Raw genomic sequence first — 19,791 nt, 5'->3', positions numbered from 1 at the left:
AAATTACATCGCACTTTTGTATCAGGGAGGGTAATGGGTTCTGAGAAGGTATCAGGGAGCCTAATGGCTTCTTAGTGGCGATCCATCGGGCCAAGGGGATCTCAGAGAGGGGAAGGGACAGTCAGATGGCATCAGAGAGTGTAAGGAGGCTCAGAGGGAGGAAGGGACCGTCAGATGGCATCAGAGAGTGTAAAAAGATCTGAGAGAGGGGAAGGACTGCCGAGTATGGGAGAGTGTAAGGGGGCTCAGGACGTATCTGTGTAAGGGGCACTCAGTGGGTATCAGAGCAGGTAAATGGCGCTGACAGGTTTCAAAGAGGATCATGGACTCTGTGAGGGTGTCGGAGAAGGTAAGAGACAGAGCGTATCAGAGAAGATAAGGCGCTCATGGAGAATCAAAGAGGGTAAGGGAGGATCAGGAGGTATCAGAGAGGCGAATGGATCCAGATTTGGCATCGTCTAAATATTACATTTTCTAACCCTCAACACTTTTAATTACAGCAAAAAATGAATCCGATTGAACAGATAACCTGCCCGTGTCCCATGTGGAGGGAACGAGAAGGTAGAATCGGGAGGGAGTGGATATTTGGCAAAGCTCAGGGTTTCCTTTCACACAGCTCAGGGTTGTGTCTGGTTAGAATCTGGAGATAAGAGGTTGCACTTTGAAACTTTTATCACCCAGTGTGAAAAGTAGAACACAAATCGCCCAACGTGGGGCTCGAATCCACAACCCTGAGATTAAGAGTCTCATGCTCTACCGACTGAGCTAGCCGGTCGGTCTACCAAAATTTTTCCCATCCTATTATTGCAGAGAGACAGCTGTTGGCTTTGCTGCAGGAGTTCAGTTCGTTCCACAATCTCAGGGTATCTACTTCTGAACACCCGTTTTTTTTCATTCTGGAGTTAGTGTGATGTCTTTTACCATTCGTCCCGCCCCGCGCTGAGCAGTATAGGAACAACGGGACAAGAGAACGCCATTCAGGCCCTCGAACCTGCTGCCCCATTCAATTAGATCATGAGTTGATCTGCAATTCATCTCTGTTTCTCCGCCTTGGACTCATATTCCTTGGTACCCGAATCGAAAAACGATCTATCAATATCAGACTTCAAATTATGAATTGAACCACAATCCACATCCTTTGGGATGAGAGAGTTCCAGCTTTCGGCCGTATTTTGTTTGCTAAAGTGATTCCTGATTTCTTGCATGATTAGTCCAGCTCCAATTTCATTTTGGATTCGGCCAACAGAGAGAGAGAAAAAGGCCGTCTTAACCGGAGATTGATCCTTTAATGATCTCTCACAAATCACCTGAAACCAGTCGGAATGTGAATACCATTTCACTTTTCCAAAATAAACGGAGTGACATTCATTGTGGAAACAGTCTGATGTCGCACACTGCAGAAATATCCATGTCAGTGTGATTCAGTCTGAAGGAGCTCGCCTGCAACCTTCGAACCTTCTCTGTCAAGAAGTATTCCGATTTCGTTCAAGCCAGTCTCGTTTCTTTTGGATATTTTTCCGATGCCTGTTATCCAACCGCAGAATTAATGGTGGAAAATCAGACGGACTCAGCTGGCAATGTTTGCGTTACATTTTCTGGCAGACAAGACACACATTCGAACCCAAGAAATGCGAGACAATGAATGTTAAGGTGAAAGGTTGCTTTAGTGTCTTCGAACCACCAACTTTTCAGTTAACAGCCGAACGCGCGAACCAATTGCGCCACAGAAACAGAGCTTATAAATGTTCAAGGACTAATTCATCGAGCTGACGCTTCAGGTTGCCGCGCTCAATGTAACAGCTTTCTTCCAATCAGTTCAATTTTCCAAAATAAAGGGTGTGCAGCTTGCACGAGTGAAAATCTGTGCTGTATTATTTCTGAAAATTAAACTCACCTTGCCATTAAACACCTGTATGTTGAAAGACTCAGTCTGCTCGTGGAAGAGAGGATTGATTTTTGAGCTGTGATTCGCCATTCTCTGTTCCAGTAATATTCAGGTTTGATGAAAATGAGATGAGATGAAATGAGCAGGGCAAACCAGCAGGTCTGTGACACGACACGGTGTCTAAAAAGGTGTCTCTTGCACTTACAGTGAAGCGGACAACAATTTTCACTCTTAAACCAGTAATTATTATGTTAAGAAAAAATGTGGCCGAGAAAGACTCGATTTCAGCGCGGTGACACTGGGCCAGAGTAAAGTTCAGTTAATGCGATTGCCGAGTGGCGAGAGGGTGGATTTGGAACTCTTGTGCGGCTGCACTGCACATTGTCCAGATCTGCTTGGAGCGATATTCACTTCAATTCATCACTTGGAGGGACAGTTTGATTTTAATTTTCTTTTCCCAGGTGCTTGCTGAGATTTCAAAAATAAAGGCGACCCGTGCTTAACCCAAACTCGTCACTAACACGCTGACAGATACAAGGCCGTCACACGCTTCACTTCAGTGAGATGAAAGCGGAGAGTGATTTCAGGGTCGAATGCAATGCCGAACAAAACTCATTCAATGAAAGTGCAGGTCATTGCGGGGCCTTTAAAGTCCTGATTGTTTGAACTGAACTTCTTCCCAAAGCGTTTGAGATTCTCGTGGAGTCATTTGGGGACATCTTTTCCCTCTTTACAAAAGTTTCAACCGCAGGTCAAGATCAAAAGTCGAGGGCAGAATGAGACGCCGTCCTGAAATTTGAGAACTCGGGGAGCAGACTTTACAGCAAGGTTCTGTTTATTGTGAAAAAGCAAATAAAACATTCATTCCGGAACGATCCAGAATCCTATCAGCTCTAAAAGCAACGGTTACACGTGATTTTTACACGCAGCCTTCTGGTGACGCAATAAGTAATGTAGCTCGAAGCAGGAAGTTGTAAAAGTGGGAATTGATAGATTCAGTGAGTGGGCAAAACTGCGGCAAATAGAGTTCAATGTGGGGGAGAGCGAGGTCATCCACTTTAAAACTAAGAAAGATAAATCAGAGTATTTTCTAAATGGTGAGAATCCAGAAACTGTGGAGACGCAGAGCGATTTCGGGACCCATGTACAGAAACCGCTTCCAGCCAGCGTACAGGTAAAAAATTAATTAAACAACCGAATGTGCGGTTCGTCGGGCCCGTTAGCTCATTTGCATAGAATATACTGTAATGTCATGATCACGGATTCGGTTCTTGCAATTTACTTTATTTATTTCGGGTTTTTATAACTTTTGAAATCCAAGCTTTACAAATAAAAACAATGGCAAATTCACGGGGACAGTTTTTTTTGAATAACATCCAATGTAACTTTACCCCTGGGCTGGAGAAACACGGCTTTCATTTTTTTTGCCTTTCTCCGGTCTGCAGATAAACATTTAATCTCGGCCTGTTCCCATTAATGATCATCAGCAGCAACAGACAGCCAGAGCGGGTCTGACCGCCCCGAGATGTGGAAAAGGCATCAATTTAGAACAAATGCATCAAATCAAAAAGTCACCCGGCACCGAGAGAGACAAAACCAAGAGAAAAAGGCAGAAGGTAACAGAGAAATAAAAACCAAATACAGACGATATAAATATTTCCCATCCTTGATGCTTTTCAATTCAATCCCCAATCCTTCAGTGACGGGCATGAAATTTTACTGTAAATATATGCGAGAATCGAAGCAAGGAAGAAGAAACTAAACAACCAAAATCTGCCGAAACTCGGGATTGAATCAAGGACCTTGAGATCTTCAATCTAACGCTCTCCCAACTGAGCTATTTCAGCTCCATATCTAACCTTTACTTCGTATCATTGTCGTGGAAGAAAATATAACCCCAGGAGGAATTGCCCCTCCTGTTCATTCCACAATTCATATTTAAACATCGCACTGATACATACATACCCACATTTCACATATAAACATCGCACTCATATATACTCACCCAAAGTGCATAGAATATATCGCACTCAAATATACTCATCCACAGTTCATATAAAAGCATCGCTGTCAAACATAAACTCTCAAAGTTTATAAATCGATCGCGCACGAATAGATCCAAACCCAGTTTAATGGAGGTCGATCAGGACCGACTTCCAAAAGAGCAATCAGAGTGGGAGAGGCGGCAGCAACAGCGACCGAACAAACTCTGGATCTCATCCTTAACACAAACCGGGAGTTTCACCTGTGAAGTTGCACCGTACTTTGATAGCAGGGACGGTAATGGGAACTGACAAGGCATCAGGGGGTCCAATGGCTTCTTGGTGGCGATCCATTGGGGCCAGGGCATCTCAGAGAGGGGAAGGGACAGTCAGAGGGTGTCAGAGAGTATAGTGAGATCTCGCAGAGGGGAAGCACTGCCAGAGCGTATCAGAGAGTTTAAGGACGCTCAGGGCGTATCAGGGGGTGAGGGGCACTCAGCGGGTATCAGAGAGTGTAAAGGGCGCTGACAAGGTTCAAAGAGGATAATGGACTCTCTTAGGGTATCAGAGAAGATAAGGAGCTCAGGGAGAATCAAAGAGGGTAAGGTGGGCTCAGGAGGTATGAGAGAGTCGAATGAATCCAGAGTTGGCATCTTCTAAATATTACACATCCGAACCAACAACATTTTTAATAACAGCAAAAATGAAGCCGATTAAAACGGTATCTGCCGTATCCCATAGAAGTTACAACATGGAAACAGGCCCTTCGGCCCAACATGTCCATGTCGCCCAGTTTATACCACTAAGCTAGTCCCAATTGCCTGCACTTGGCCCATATCCCTCGATACCCATCTTCCCCATGTAACTGTCCAAATGCTTTTTAAAAGACAAAATTGTACCCGCCTCTACTACTGCCTCTGGCAGCTCGTTCCAGACACTCACCACCCTTTGAGTGAAAAAATTGCCCCTCTGGATCCTTTTGTATCTCTCCCCTCTCACCTTAAATCTGTGCCCCCTCGTTATAGACTCCCCTACCTTTGGGAAAAGATTTTGACTATCGACCTTATCTATGCCCCTCATTATTTTATAGACTTCTATAAGATCACCCCTTAACCTCCTACTCTCCAGGGAATAAAGTCCCAGTCTGTCTAACCTCTCCCTGTAAGTCAAACCATCAAGTCCCGGTAGCATCCTAGTAAATCTTTTCTGCACTCTTTCTAGTTTAATAATATCCTTTCTATAATAGGGTGACCAGAACTGTACACAGTACTCCAAGTGTGGCCTCACCAATGCCCTGTACAACTTCAACAAGACATCCCAACTCCTGCATTCAATGTTCTGACCAATGAAACCAAGCATGCTGAATGCCTTCTTCACCACCCTATCCACCTGTGACTCCACTTTCAAGGAGCTATGAATCTGTACTCCTAGATCTCTTTGTTCTATAACTCTCCCCAACGCCCTACCATTAACGGAGTAGGTCCTGGCCCGATTCGATCTACCAAAATGCATCACCTCACATTTATCTAAATTAAACTCCATCTGCCATTCATCGGCCCACTGGCCCAATTTATCAAGATCCCGTTGCAATCCTAGATAACCTTCTTCACTGTCCACAATGCCACCAATCTTGGTGTCATCTGCAAACTTACTAACCATGCCTCCTAAATTCTCATCCAAATCATTAATATAAATAACAAATAACAGCGGACCCAGCACCGATCCCTGAGGCACACCGCTGGACACAGGCATCCAGTTTGAAAAACAACCCTCGACAACCACCCTCTGTCTTCTGTCGTCAAGCCAATTTTGTATCCAATTGGCTACCTCACCTTGGATCCCATGAGATTTAACCTTATGTAACAACCTACCATGCGGTACCTTGTCAAATGCTTTGCTGAAGTCCATGTAGACCACGTCTACTGCACAGCCCTCATCTATCTTCTTGGTTACCCCTTCAAAAAACTCAATCAAATTCGTGAGACATGATTTTCCTCTCACAAAACCATGCTGACTGTTCCTAATTAGTCCCTGCCTCTCCAAATGCCTGTAGATCCTGTCCCTCAGAATACCCTCTAACAACTTACCCACTACAGATGTCAGGCTCACTGGTCTGTAGTTCCCAGGCTTTTCCCTGCCGCCCTTCTTAAACAAAGGCACAACATTTGCTACCCTCCAATCTTCAGGCACCTCACCTGTAGCGGTGGATGATTCAAATATCTCTGCTAGGGGACCCGCAATTTCCTCCCTAACCTCCCATAACGTCCTGGGATACATTTCATCAGGTCCCGGAGATTTATCTACCTTGATGCGCGTTAAGACTTCCAGCACCTCCCTCTCTGTAATATGTACACTCCTCAAGACATCACTATTTATTTCCCCAAGTTCCCTAACATCCATGCCTTTCTCAACCGTAAATACCGATGTGAAATATTCATTCAGGATCTCACCCATCTCTTGTGGTTCCGCACATAGATGACCTTGTTGATCCTTAAGAGGCCCTACTCTCTCCCTAGTTACCCTTTTGCCCTTTATGTATTTGTAGAAGCTCTTTGGATTCACCTTTGCCTGATCTGCCAAAGCAATCTCATATCCCCTTTTTGCCCTCCTGATTTCTCTCTTAACTCTACTCCGGCAATCTCTATACTCTTCAAGGGATCCACTTGATCCCAGCTGCCTATGCATGTCATATGCCTCCTTCTTATTTTTGACTAGTGCCTCAATCTCCCGAGTCATCCAAGGTTCCCTACTTCTACCAGCCTTGCCCTTCACTTTATAAGGAATGTGCTTACACTGAACCCTGGTTAACACACTTTTGAAAGCCTCCCACTTACCAGACGTCCCTTTGCCTGCCAACAGACTCTCCCAATCAACTTCTGAAAGTTCCTGTCTAATACCATCAAAATTGGCCTTTCCCCAATTTAGAATTTTAACTTTTGGGCCAGACCTATCCTTCTCCATAGCTATCTTAAAACTAATGGAATTATGATCACTGGTCCCAAAGTGATCCCTCACTAACACTTCTGTCACCTGCCCTTCCTTATTTCCCAAGAGGAGGTCAAGTTTTGCCCCCTCTCTAGTCGGGCCATCCACATACTGAATGAGAAATTCCTCCTGAATACACTCAACAAATTTCTCTCCATCCAAGCCCCTAATGCTATGGCTGTCCCAGTCAATGTTGGGAAAGTTAAAGTCCCCTACTATTACCACCCTATTTTTCTTGCAGCTGTCTGTAATCTCCTTACATATTTGCTCCTCAATTTCCCGTTGACTATTTGGGGGTCTGTAGTACAATCCTATCAAAGTGATCTCTCCCTTCTTATTTTTCAGTTCTCCCCATATGGACTCAGTGGGCGAACCCTCGGATATATCCCCTCTCACTACTGCCGTGATGTTCTCCCTAATCAAGAACGCAACTCCCCCTCCTCTCTTACCTCCTGCTCTATCTTTCCTATAGCATCTGTACCCTGGAACATTGAGCTGCCAGTCCTGCCCCTCCCTTAGTCATGTTTCAGTAATAGCTATAACATCCCAGTCCCATGTACCCATCCATGCCCTGAGTTCATCTGCCTTGCCCATCAGACTTCTTGCATTGAAATAAATGCAGTTTGCATGTGGAGGGAATGAGAAGATATCATCGGGAGGGACTGGATATTTGGCAACACTCACGGTTTCCTTTCACACAGCTCAGTGTTGTGTCTGTTCATATAACTGGATTTCTACAACTGGAGATAAGAGGTTGCACTTTGAACCTTTCATCACCCATTGTGAAAAATAGAACACAAAATGCACAATGTGTGGTTTAAACCCACGACACTGAGGTTAGGAATTTCGTGCTTTCCCGACTGAACGAGCCGGGCCAGCGGCAGGGCTCCTTCTCATCCTATTATTGCAGAGAGGCAGGTGGTGACGTTGCTGTAGGGGTTCAGTTTGTCCGACAATCCCAAGGTGGCTGAATCTGAACACCCGCTTTTCATTCTAGAGTCAGTCTGATGCCTTTTACCAGTCACCCAGCCCCGCGTTGAGCAGGAGAGGAAATTCGGGACAGGAGAAGACCATTCAGCCCCTCGAACCTGCTGTCTCATTCAATTAGATCATGAGATGACCAGTAATTTATCAATGTTTCCCCGCCTTGGACTCATATCCCTTGATAACCGAACCGGAAAAAGATCTATCAATATCAGATTTGAAAATTTGAATTGAGCCTCAATCCACAACCTTTGGCATGAGAGAGTTCCAGCTTTCGGCCGCATTTTGTTTGCTAAAGTGATTCCTGATTTCTTGCCTGATTAGTCCAGCTCCAATTTCATTTTGGATTCGGCCAACAGAGAGAGAGAAAAAGGCCGCCTTAACCGGAGATTGATCCTTTAACGATCTCTCACAAATCAACTGAAACCAGTCGGAATATGAATACCATTTCACTTTTCCAAAATAAAGGGAGTGACATTCATTGTGGAGACAGTCTGATGTCGCTCACTGCAGAAATATCCATGTCAGTGTGATTCAGTCTGAAGGAGCTCGCTTGCAACCTTGGAACCTTCTCTGTCAAGAAGTATTCCGACTTCGTTGAAGCCAATCTCGTTTTTTTGGATATTTTTCCGATGCCTGTTATCCAACCGCAGAATAAATGGTGGAAAATCGGACGCACTCAGCTGGCAATGTTTGCGGTACATTTTCTGGCAGACAAGACACACATTCGAACCTAAGAAATGCGAGACAATGAATGTTGAGGTAAAAGGTTGCTTTCGTGTCCTTCTATTGGGTTCGAACCACCAACTTTTCAGTTAGCAGCCGAACGCGCAAACCAATTGCGCCACAGAAACAAAGATTGCAAATGTTCAAGGACCAATTCACCGAGCTGAAGCTTCAGGTTGCCGCACTCAATGTAACAGCTTTCTTCCAATCAGTTTACTTTTCCAAAATAAAGGGTGTGCAGTTTGCACGAGTGAAAATCTGTGCTGTATTATTTCTGAAAATTAAACTCACCTTGCCATTAAACACCTATATGTTGAAAGAATCATTCCGCTCGTGGAAGAGAGGATTGATTTTTGAGCTGTGATTCGCCATTCTCTGTTCCAGTAATATTCAGGTTTGCTGAACATGAGATGAGATGAAATGAGCGGGACAAACCAGCAGGTCTGTGACACTACACGATGTAAACAAAGTTGTCTCTTGCACTTACAGTGAAGTGGACGACAATTTTCACTCTTAAACCAGTAATTATTATGTTAAGAAAAAATGTGGCCGAGAAAGAATCGATTTCAGCGCGGTGACACTGGGCCAGAGTAAAGTTCAGTTAATGCGATTGCCGAGTGGCGAGAGGGTGGATTTGGAACTCCTGTGCGGCTGCGCTGCACATTGTCCAGATCTGTTTGGAGCGATATTCACTTCAATTCATCACTTACAGGGACAGTTTGATTCTAAGTTTATTTTCCCCGGTGCTTGGTGAGATTTCAGAAATAAACGCGACCCGTGCTTAACCCAAACTCGTCACTAACACATTGACCGATACAAGGCGGCCACACTCTCCACTTCAGTGAGATGAAAGCCGACAGCGATTTCACATCGATTCCAATGGCGAAAAAAAGTCATTCAATGAAAGTGCAGGTCATTGAGGTGCCTTTAAATTCCTGATTGTTTACACAGAACTTCTTCCCAAAGCGTTTGAGATACACGTGGGGCAATTTGGGGATTTCTTCTCCCTCTTTGCAAAAGTTTCATCCGCAGCACAAGGTCAAAAGTCGAGGGCAAAATGAAACGATTTGCTGAAATTTGAGAACCAGAGAACCAGAATTTAGAGCAAGGTTCTGTTTATTGAGAAAAAGCAGCTGAAACATTCATTCCGGAACGATACAGAATCCTATCAGCTCTAAAGGCAACGGTTACCCCGTGTTTTGAACACGCAGCCTTCTGGTGACGCAGGAAGTAATGCAGATGGTAGCAGGAAATTGAAAAGTGGGAATTGATAGATTAAGTGTGTGGATAAAACTGTGGCAAATAGAGTTCAATGTGGGGGAGACCGAGATCATACACTTTAAATCTAAGAAAGATAAATCAGAGTATTTTCTAAATGGTGAGAAACTCGGTGCTGTGGAGGAGCAGAGAGATTTAGGGGTCAAAGTACAGAAATCGCTGCAGGTACAAAAATTAATCAAACAGCCTAATGTGCCGTTGGTACGGCCGGTTAACTCGTTTGCAAAGAGTATACTGTAACATAATGATCACGGACTCGATTCTTGTAATTTACTTCATTTATTTCGCGTTTGTGTAACTTTTGAAATCGAAGCTTCACAAAGAAAATCAACAGAAAAAATCACGAGGACCGTTTTTTGAATTACATCCGTTGTAACTTTGCCCCTGGGCAGGATAAACACGTCTTTCTTTTTATTTGTCTGTCTCCAATTTGCAGATAAACGTTTAACTCGCGGCCTGTTCCAATTAATGATTATCAGCAGCAACAGACAGACAGAGCGGGTCTGACCGCCCCGAGATGTTGAAAATGGATCAGTTTAGGACAAATCAAATAGTCACCCGGCACCGAGAGAGACAAAACCAAGAGAAAAAGGCAGAAGGTAACAGAGAATTAACAGCCAAATACAAACGATATAAATATTTCCCATCCTTGATGTCTCTCTATTCAATCCCCAAACCTTCAGTGGCGGGAATTAAATTTCACTGTAAATAAATCAGAGAATCGAAGCAAGGAAGAAGAAAGTAAACAACCAAAAACTGCCGAAACTCGGGATTGAACCAAGGACCTTCAGATCTTCAGTCTAACGCTCTCCCAACTGAGCTATTTCGGCTCTTTACCCAACGATTACTTTGTGTTATTGTCGTGGAAGAAAATATAACCCCAGGAGGAATTGCCCTTCCTGTTCATTCCACAATTCATATATAAACATCGCACTCATAGAGATACACCCAAAGTTCATATATAAACATCGTACTCGTAGAGATACACCCACAGTTCATATATAAACATCGTTGTCATACGTAAACTACCAAAGTTTATAAATCAACAGCGCACTCATACATCCACACCCAGTTTGCGGGAGGAAGATCGGTACCGACCGCCGATAGAGCTCTCAGAGGCGGAAGCAGCAGCGACCGATCAAACTCTTGATCTCATCCTGAACACAGACCGCGAGATCCACCTGTGAAGTTACACCGCACTTTGATAGCAGGGACGGAAATTGCTTCTGAGAAGGCCTCAGGGCGTCCAATCGCTTCTTAGTGGCGATCCATTGGGGCAAGGGCATCTCAGAGAGGGGAAGGTACTGTCAGAGGGCATCAGAGAGTGTAAGGGGGCTCAAAGAGGAGAGCGGGCAGTCAGATGGCATCAGAGAGTGTATTAAGATCTGAGAGAGGGGAAGGACTGCCGAGTATGGGAGAGTGTAAGGCGGCTCAGGGCGCATCTGTGTCAGGGGCACTCAGTTGGTATCAGAGCAGTTGAATGGCGCTGACAAGGTTAAAAGTGGATCATGGACTCTCTGATTGTATCGGAGAAGGTAAGAGACAGAGCGTATCAGCGATGATAAGGAGCGCAGGGAGAATCAAATAGGGTAAGGGGAGATCAGGAGGTCTCAGAGAGGCGAATTGTTCCAGAGTTGGCATCTCCTAAATATTACATTTTCAGACCTTCAACATTTTTAATAACAGCAAAAAATGAATCCGATTGAACCGATAACATGTCCGTGTCCCATGTGGAGGGAACGAGAAGGCAGAATCGGGAGGGAGTGGATATTTGGCAACGCTCACGGTTTCCTTTCACACAGCTCAGGGTTGTGTCTGGTTCGAATCTGGAGACAAGAGGTTGCACTTTGAAACTTTTATCACCGAGTGTGAAAAGTAGAACACAAATCGCCCAACGTGGGGCTCGAACCCACGACCCTGAGATTAAGAGTCTCATGCTCTACCGACTGAGCGAGCCGGGCCGACTGCTGAAATTCTTCCCATCCTATTATTGCAGAGAGACAGCTGTTGGCTTTGCTGCAGGAGTTCAGTTCGTTCCACAATCTCAGGGTATCTCCTTCTGAACACCCATTTTTTTTCATTCTGGAGCTCGTCTGATGTCTTTTACCATTCGTCCAGCCCCGCGCTGAGCAGTATCGGAACATCGGGACAAGAGAAGGCCATTCAGCCCCTCGAACCTGCTGCCCCATTCAATTTGATCATGAGTTGATCTGCAATTCATCTCTGTTTCTCCGCCTTTGACTCATATTCCTTGGTACCCGAATCGAAAAACGATGTATCAATATCAGATTTCAAATTATGAATTGAGCCACAATCATCATCCTTTGGGATGAGAGAGTTCCAGCTTTCGGCCGTATTTTGTTTTTGCAAAAGTGATTCCTGATTTCTTGCCTGATTCGTCCAGCTCCAATTTCATTTTGGATTCGGCCAACAGAGAGAGAAAAAGGCCGTCTTAACCGGAGATTGTCCTTTAACGATCTCTCACAAATCAACTGAAACAAGTCGGAATGTGAATACCATTTCACTTTTCCAAAATAAAGGGAGTGACATTCATTGTGGAAACAGTCTGATGTCGATCACTGTCGAAATATCCATGTCAGTGTGATTCAGTCTGAAGGAGCTCGCCTGCAACCTTCGAACCTTCTCTGTCAAGAAGTATTCCGACTTCGTTCAAGCCAATCTCGGTTTTTTTGGATTTTTTCAGATGCCTTTCATCCAACCGCAGAATAAATGGTGGAAAATCAGACGCACTCAGCTGGCAATGTTTGCGGTACATTTTCTGGCAGACAAGACACACATTCGAACCCAAGAAGTTCGAGATAATGAATATTCAGGTGAAAGGTTTCTTTTGCGTTCTCTCGTGGGTTCGAACCACCAACTTTTCAGTTCGCAGCCGAACGCGCGAACCAATTGCCACACAGAAACAGAGCATGCCAATGTTCAAGGACGAATTCATCGAGCTCAAGCTTCAGGTTGCCGCACTCAATGCAACAGCTTTCTTCCAATCAGTTTACTTTTCCAAAATAGTGTGCAGCTTGCACGAGTCAAAATCTGTGCTGTATTATTTCTGAAAATTAAACTCACCTTGCCATTAAACACCTGTATGTTGAAAGACTCAGTCCGCTCGTGGAAGAGAGGATTGATTTTTGAGCTTGATTCGCCATTCTCTGTTCCAGTTATATTCAGGTTTGCTGAAAATGAGGTGAGATGAAATGAGCAGGACAAACCAGCAGATCTGTGACACTACACGATGTCTACAAAGTTGTCTCTTGCCCTTACAGTTAAGCAGCCGACAATCTTCACTCTTGAACCAGTAATTATTATGTTAACAAAAAATGTGGCCGAGAAAGACTCGATTTCAGAGCGGTGACACGGGCCAGAGTAAATTTCAGTTAATGCGATTGCCGAGTGGTGAGAGGGTGGATTTGTAACTCCTGTGCGGCTGCGCTGCGCATTGTCCAGATCTGCTTGGAGCGATATTCCCTTCAATTCATCACTTACAGGGACAGTTTGATTCTAAGTTTCTTTTCCCCGGTGCTTGGTGAGATTTCAGAAATAAACGCGACCCGTGCTTAACCCAAACTCGTCACTAACACGTTGACCGATACAAGGCGGCCACACTCTCCACTTCAGTGAGATGAAAGCCGACAGCGATTTCACGTCGATTCCAATGGCGAAAAAAACTCATTCAATGAAAGTGCAGGTCATTGAGGTGCCTTTAAATTCCTGATTGTTTACACAGAACTTCTTCCCAAAGCGTTTGAGATACACGTGGGGCGATTTGGGGACTTCTTCTCCCTCTTTGCAAAAGTTTCATCCGCAGCACAAGATCAAAAGTCGAGGGCAAAATGAAACGATTTGCTGACATTTGAGAACCAGAGAACCAGAATTTAGAGCAAGGTTCTGTTTATTGAGAAAAAGCAGATGAAACATTCATTCCGGAACGATACAGAATCCTATCAGCTCTAAAGGCAACGGTTAACCCGTGTTTTGAACACGCAGCCTTCTGGTGACGCAGGAAGTCATGCAGATGGTAGCAGGAAATTGAAAAGTGGGAATTGATAGATTAAGTGTGTGGACAAAACTGTGGCAAATAGAGTTCAATGTGGGGAAGACCGAGGTCATACACTTTAAATCTAAGAAAGATAAATCAGAGTATTTTATAAATCGTGAGAAACTCGGTGCTGTGGAGGAGCAGAGAGATTTCGGGGTCCAAGTACAGAAATCGCTGCAGATACAAAAATTATTTAAACAGCCGAATGTGCTGTTGGTAGGGCCGGTTAACTCATTTGCATCGAGTTTCCCGTAATGTCGTGATCATGGATTCGATTCTTGTAATTTACCTTAATTTATTTCATGTTTTTGCAACTTTTAAAATCGAAGCTTTGAAAAAATATCCACAGACAAATTCACGGGCCAGCTTTTTGAATCACATCCATTGTAACTTTACCTCTGGGCCGGAGAAACAAGTCTTTCTTTTTATTTGTTTTTCTGCGGTTTGCAGTTAAACGTTCAACTCGCGGCCTGTTCCCATTTATGATCATCAGCAGCAACAGACAGACAGAGCGAGGCTGACCGCCCCGAGATGTGGAAAAGTGATCAGTTTCGGACAAATGCATCAAATCAAATAGTCACCTGGCACCGAGAGAGAAAAAAGCAAGAGAAAAGGGCAGAAGGTAACAGAGAATTAAAAATCAACTGCAGACGATATAAATATGTCCCATCCTTGATGCCTTTCTATTCCATCCCTAATCCTTCAGTGGCGGGTATCAAATTTCACTGTAAATAAATGCGAGAATCGAAGAAGAAACTCAATAACCGCCGAAACTCGGGATTGAAATAAGGACCTTTAGATCCTTCAGTCTAACGCTCTCCCAACTGAGCTATTTCGGCCCCATGTATACGTTTCACTTTATGTCATTGTCTTAAAAAAAATAACCCCAGGAGGAATTGCCCCTCCTGTTGATTCCGCAATTCAAATAAAAACATCGCATTCAGATATACATAACCACAGTTCATATATAAACATCGCACTCATATATACACACCCACAGTTTATATATAAACATCGCACTCATATATACACACCCACAGTTCAAATACAAACATCACACTCATATATACACACCCACAGTTCAAATACAAACATCACACTCATATATACACACCCACAGTTCAAATACAAACATCGCACTCATATATACACACCCACAGTTCAAATACAAACATCGCACTCATGTATAGACATCCACAGTTCAAATGTAAACATCGCACTCATGTACAGACACCCACAGTTCATATATAAACATCGCACTCATATATACACACCCACAGTTCAAATGTAAACATCGCACTCATGTATAGACACCCACAGTTCATATATAAACATCGCACTCATAGATACACTCCCACTGTTCATATATAAACACCGCACTCATAATAAACAAGAAACTCATATATACCCATCCACAGTTCATATGTGAACATCACACTCATATCTGCACTCCCACACTTTATAAAACAACAGCGCACTCCTACTGCACACCCACTTAATATCTACCCAATGTCCTGTTTATAGTTCTCACTAAAGTCTGAACACTGAAAGTTTAACTGTTTTCCAGATACTGTCCGCCCTGCTTTGTATTTTCAACGTTAAATTTGCTGAAGTCCGGCAAAGGGGGCGCGATATCGGTCCTGCCGGTGAATGCTGTTTCGACGAATCTGTCGGTGTCCAGGAGATCGGGGATTGGAAAGTTCTTGTGTCACACGAAGTATCTAAAAGGCCGGTATACACATGAAGGTCATCAGCGCGGTGCCTGTACCTCGTGCTGCAATGTTAGCGAGCCTGACATCAACTTAAAAGGCGGCTTGTTGCAAACACGGTTTCTTTTTGTACATAACTGAACCTAAAACATCCAAAATGCAATGTTTTCTTCGCTCCATCACAATAAACAATATCTTATTATAAAGTTTCGCTCATTGGTTCCTCAGTGTCAGAGGGAGAATTGTCTGAAACCCTTCATTTATTTCATTGTTCATTCAGAATCAGCCGACGGATTGACACAGAGAGAGAAACACAGCGAGAGATACAGAGTATCGGTGATCACAGCGATAGATACAGAGTATCCCTAAACAGAGCGAGAGATACAGAGTATCGGTAAACACAGTGAGAGATACAGAATATCGGTAAACACAGCGAGAGATACAGAGTATCGGTAAACACAGCGAGAGATACAGAGTATCGGTAAACACAGCGAGAGATACAGAGAGATAAACACAACGAGAGATACAGAGTATCGGTAAACACAGCGAGAGATTCAGAGTATCGCTAAACACAGCGAGAGATACAGAGTATCGGTAAACACAGTGAGAGATACAGAGTATCGGTAAACAAAGCGGGAGATACAGAGTATCGGTAAAAAAAACGAGAGATACAGATTATCGGGAAACACAACGAGAGATACAGAGTATCGTTAAACACAGCGAGAGATTCAGAGTATCGGTAAACACAGCAAGAGATACAGAGTATCGGTAAACACAGCGAGAGATACAGAGTATCGGTAAACACAGCGGGAGAGACAGAGTATCGGTAAACACAGCGAGAGATACAGAGTATCGGTAAACACAGCGAGAGATACAGAGTATCATAAGAATATAAGAACATAAGAAATTGGAGCAGGAGTAGGCCAATCGGCCCCTCGAGCCTGCTCCGCCATTCAATAAGATCATGGCTGATCTGATCCCAACCACAAATCTAAAGAACACAAGAAGTCGGAGCAGGACCCGGCCACATAGCCCCTGGGCCCTCTCCGCCACCCACAGGGCATTGACCGATCCGAACTCAGCTTCATGTCCAATTTCCTGCCCGCTCCCCATAACCCCTAATTCCCTTTACTTCTAGGAAACTGTCCATTTCTGTTTTAAATTTATCTAATGATGTAGCTTCCACAGCTTCCTGGGGCAGCAAATTCCACAGACCTACCACCCTCTGAGTGAAGAAGTTTCTCCTCATCTCAGTTTTGAAAGAGCAGCCCCTTATTCTAAGATTATGCCCCCTAGTTCTAGTTTCACCCATCTTTGGGAACATCCTTACTGCATCCACCCGATCAAGACCCTTCACAATCTTATATGTTTCAATAAGATCGCCTCTCATTCTTCTGAACTCCAATGAGTAGAGTCCCAATCTACTCAACCTCTCCTCATATGTCCACCCCCTCATCCCCGGGATTAACCGAGTGAACCTTCTTTGTACTGCCTCGAGAGCAAGTATGTATTTTCTTAAGTATGGAGACCAAAACTGTATGCAGTATTCCAGGTGCGGTCTCACCAATACCTTATATAACTGCAGCAATACCTCCTTGTTTTTATATTCTATCCCCCTAGCAATAAAAGCCAACATTCCGTTGGCTTTCTTGATCACCTGCTGCACCTGCATACCAACTTTTTGATTTTCTTGCACTAGGACCCCCAGATCCCTTTGTACTGCAGTACTTTCCAGTCTCTCGCCATTAAGAAAATAACTTGCTCTCTGATTTTTCCTGCCAAAGTGCATAACCTCACATTTTCCAATATTATATTGCATCTGCCAAATCTCCGCCCACTCACCCAGCCTGTCTATATCCCCTTGCAGGTTTTTTATGTCCTCCTCACTCTCTACTTTCCCTCCCATCTTTGTATCATCTGCAAATTTTGATATGTTGCACTCGGTCCCCTCCTCCAAATCGTTAATATAGATTGTAAAGAGTTGGGGACCCAGCACCGACCCCTGTGGAACACCACTGGTTACTGGTTGCCAGTCCGAAAATGAACCATTTATCCCAACTCTCTGCTTCCTGTTCGATAACCAATCCTCCACCCATGCCAGAATATTACCCCCAATCCCGTGATTTTTTATCTTAAGTAATAATCTTTTATGTGGCACCTTGTCGAATGCCTTCTGGAAGTCTAAATACACTATGTCCACTGGTTCCCCTTTATCCACCCTATACGTTATATCCTCGAAGAACTCAAGCAAATTTGTCAGACATGACTTCCCCTTCATAAAGCCATGCTGACTTTGTCCTATTAAATTATGCTTATCTAAATGTTCCGTTACTGTCTCCTTAATAATAGACTCCAATATTTTACCCACAACAGATGTTAAGCTAACTGGCCTATAATTTCCAGCCTTCTGCCTACTACCCTTTTTAAATAACGGTGTTACATTAGCAGTTTTCCAATCTGCCGGGACCTCTCCTGACTCCAGGGAATTTTGGAAAACTATCACCAAAGCATCCACAATCCCTACTGCCACTTCCCTCAAGACCCTAGGATGGAAGCCATCAGGTCCAGGGGATTTATCCGCCTTGAGTCCCATTATTTTACTGAGTACCATCTCCTGAGTGATTTTAATCGTATTTAGCTCCTCCCCCCCGAGAGTCCCCTGTTTGTCCAGTGTTGGGATATTCTTAGTGTCTTCTACTGTAAAGACTGAAACAAAATATTTGTTCAGCATTTTTGCCATCTCCATGTTTCCCACCATTAATTTCCCGGTCTCATCCTCTAAGGGACCTATGTTTGCCTTAGCCACCCTTTTTCTTTTTATATAACTATAGAAACTCTTGCTATCTGTTTTTATATTTTTTGCTAATTTCTTTTCATAATCTAACTTCCCTTTCTTAATCAATCCTTTAGTTACTTTTTGCTGTCTTTTGAAGAATTCCCAATCTTCTATCCTCCCACTAAGTTTGGCTACCTTATATGTCCTTGTTTTTAGTCGGATACTATCCTTGATTTCTTTACTTAGCCACGGATGGCTGTCATTTCTTTTACACCCTTTTTTCCTCAGTGGAATATATTTATTTTGAAAGTTGTAAAATAACTCCCTGAATGAACACCACTGCTCATGTACCGTCTTACCCTTTAATCTATTTTCCCAGTCCACTTTAATCAATTCCGCTCTCATACCATCATAGTCTCCTTTATTCAAGCTCAGTACGCTTGTTTGAGAATCAACCTTCTCACCCTCTAATTGGATATGAAATTCAACCATGTTGTGGTCGCTCGTTCCAAGGGGATCCTTAACAGAGCGAGAGATACAGAGTATCGGTAAACACAGCGAGAGATACAGAGCATCCCTAAACAGAGCGAGAGATACAGAGTATCGGTAAACACAGCGAAATGGACAAGATAAATGGAAAAATACAAACTGTCTCAAACGCTAACAGACAATGACAGGTAGATGCTCGGTGTCAGTCAGAGGAGCTGGGACGTTTGCAGCTTAATTTGTCTCCTTGGCGAAGCTGGGCAAATTGCCTCTTTCGTAACAAGTGGTCATCGGTTCGATTCACAGTGGAGCCGTTTTATTCTCCCTGATATTTACCTCATTTGTGGATTAAACGTCAAAATAACACAGGGCGGAATTTGTATTAATTCCGGAGCCAACAAGGAAAGGACTGCAGAACTGCAATGCGGAAGTGCTTGTTCTTTGTACAGACGGACCTCTCATTGAAGTAGCAAGCACTTTGAGCTTGACAAATGATTGAATTGTTGGAGGATAGAAGGAGGTCATTCGGCCCGTCGAGTCTGTACCGGCTCTTTGTAAGAGTATTCCAATTAGTCCCATTCCCATGCTCTTTCCCCGTACCCCTGCAAATTTTCCCTTACACTATTTATCCAATTCCCTTTTGAAAGCCACGATTGAATTTGTTTGCAACACCCTTTCAGGCAGTGCATTCCAGATCAGAACTTCTCGCTGCTTATTCTTTTTTCCTCATGTCGCCTTTGGTTCTTTTGCCAATCACCTTAAATCTGTGTCCGCTGGTTCTTGAGCCTTCCGCCAATGGGAACACTTTCTCCATCGTTACTTTATCGAAAGCCGTCATGATTTTGAACACTTCCATCAAATCTCCTCCCAACCTTCTCTGTTCGAAGGAGAACAACCCCAGCTTCTCCAGTCTATTCGTGGAAATG

The 19,791-nt window shown here is 43.8% G+C and overlaps 5 non-coding genes across 5 annotated transcripts; all 5 read right to left on the bottom strand.

Moving 5' to 3' along the window:
• Window positions 1-702: 702 nt before the first annotated feature.
• Window positions 703-775, bottom strand: trnak-cuu (transfer RNA lysine (anticodon CUU)). Its single transcript has one exon. It is a non-coding gene; the product is annotated as a tRNA-Lys (tRNA).
• A 2,884-nt stretch (window positions 776-3,659) lies between these two features.
• On the bottom strand, window positions 3,660-3,732 carry trnaf-gaa (transfer RNA phenylalanine (anticodon GAA)). Its single transcript has one exon. It is a non-coding gene; the product is annotated as a tRNA-Phe (tRNA).
• A 6,865-nt stretch (window positions 3,733-10,597) lies between these two features.
• trnaf-gaa (transfer RNA phenylalanine (anticodon GAA)) lies at window positions 10,598-10,670 on the bottom strand. Its single transcript has one exon. It is a non-coding gene; the product is annotated as a tRNA-Phe (tRNA).
• Window positions 10,671-11,728: 1,058 nt separating this feature from the next.
• trnak-cuu (transfer RNA lysine (anticodon CUU)) lies at window positions 11,729-11,801 on the bottom strand. The gene has a single exon. It is a non-coding gene; the product is annotated as a tRNA-Lys (tRNA).
• A 2,858-nt stretch (window positions 11,802-14,659) lies between these two features.
• On the bottom strand, window positions 14,660-14,733 carry trnaf-gaa (transfer RNA phenylalanine (anticodon GAA)). Its single transcript has one exon. It is a non-coding gene; the product is annotated as a tRNA-Phe (tRNA).
• Window positions 14,734-19,791: the final 5,058 nt, after the last annotated feature.

This window comes from Heptranchias perlo, chromosome 20, assembly GCF_035084215.1.
Source record: "Heptranchias perlo isolate sHepPer1 chromosome 20, sHepPer1.hap1, whole genome shotgun sequence".
NCBI classification, from domain to species: Eukaryota; Metazoa; Chordata; class Chondrichthyes; order Hexanchiformes; family Hexanchidae; genus Heptranchias; species Heptranchias perlo.
This window is presented reverse-complemented; position numbering and strand designations above follow the sequence as displayed.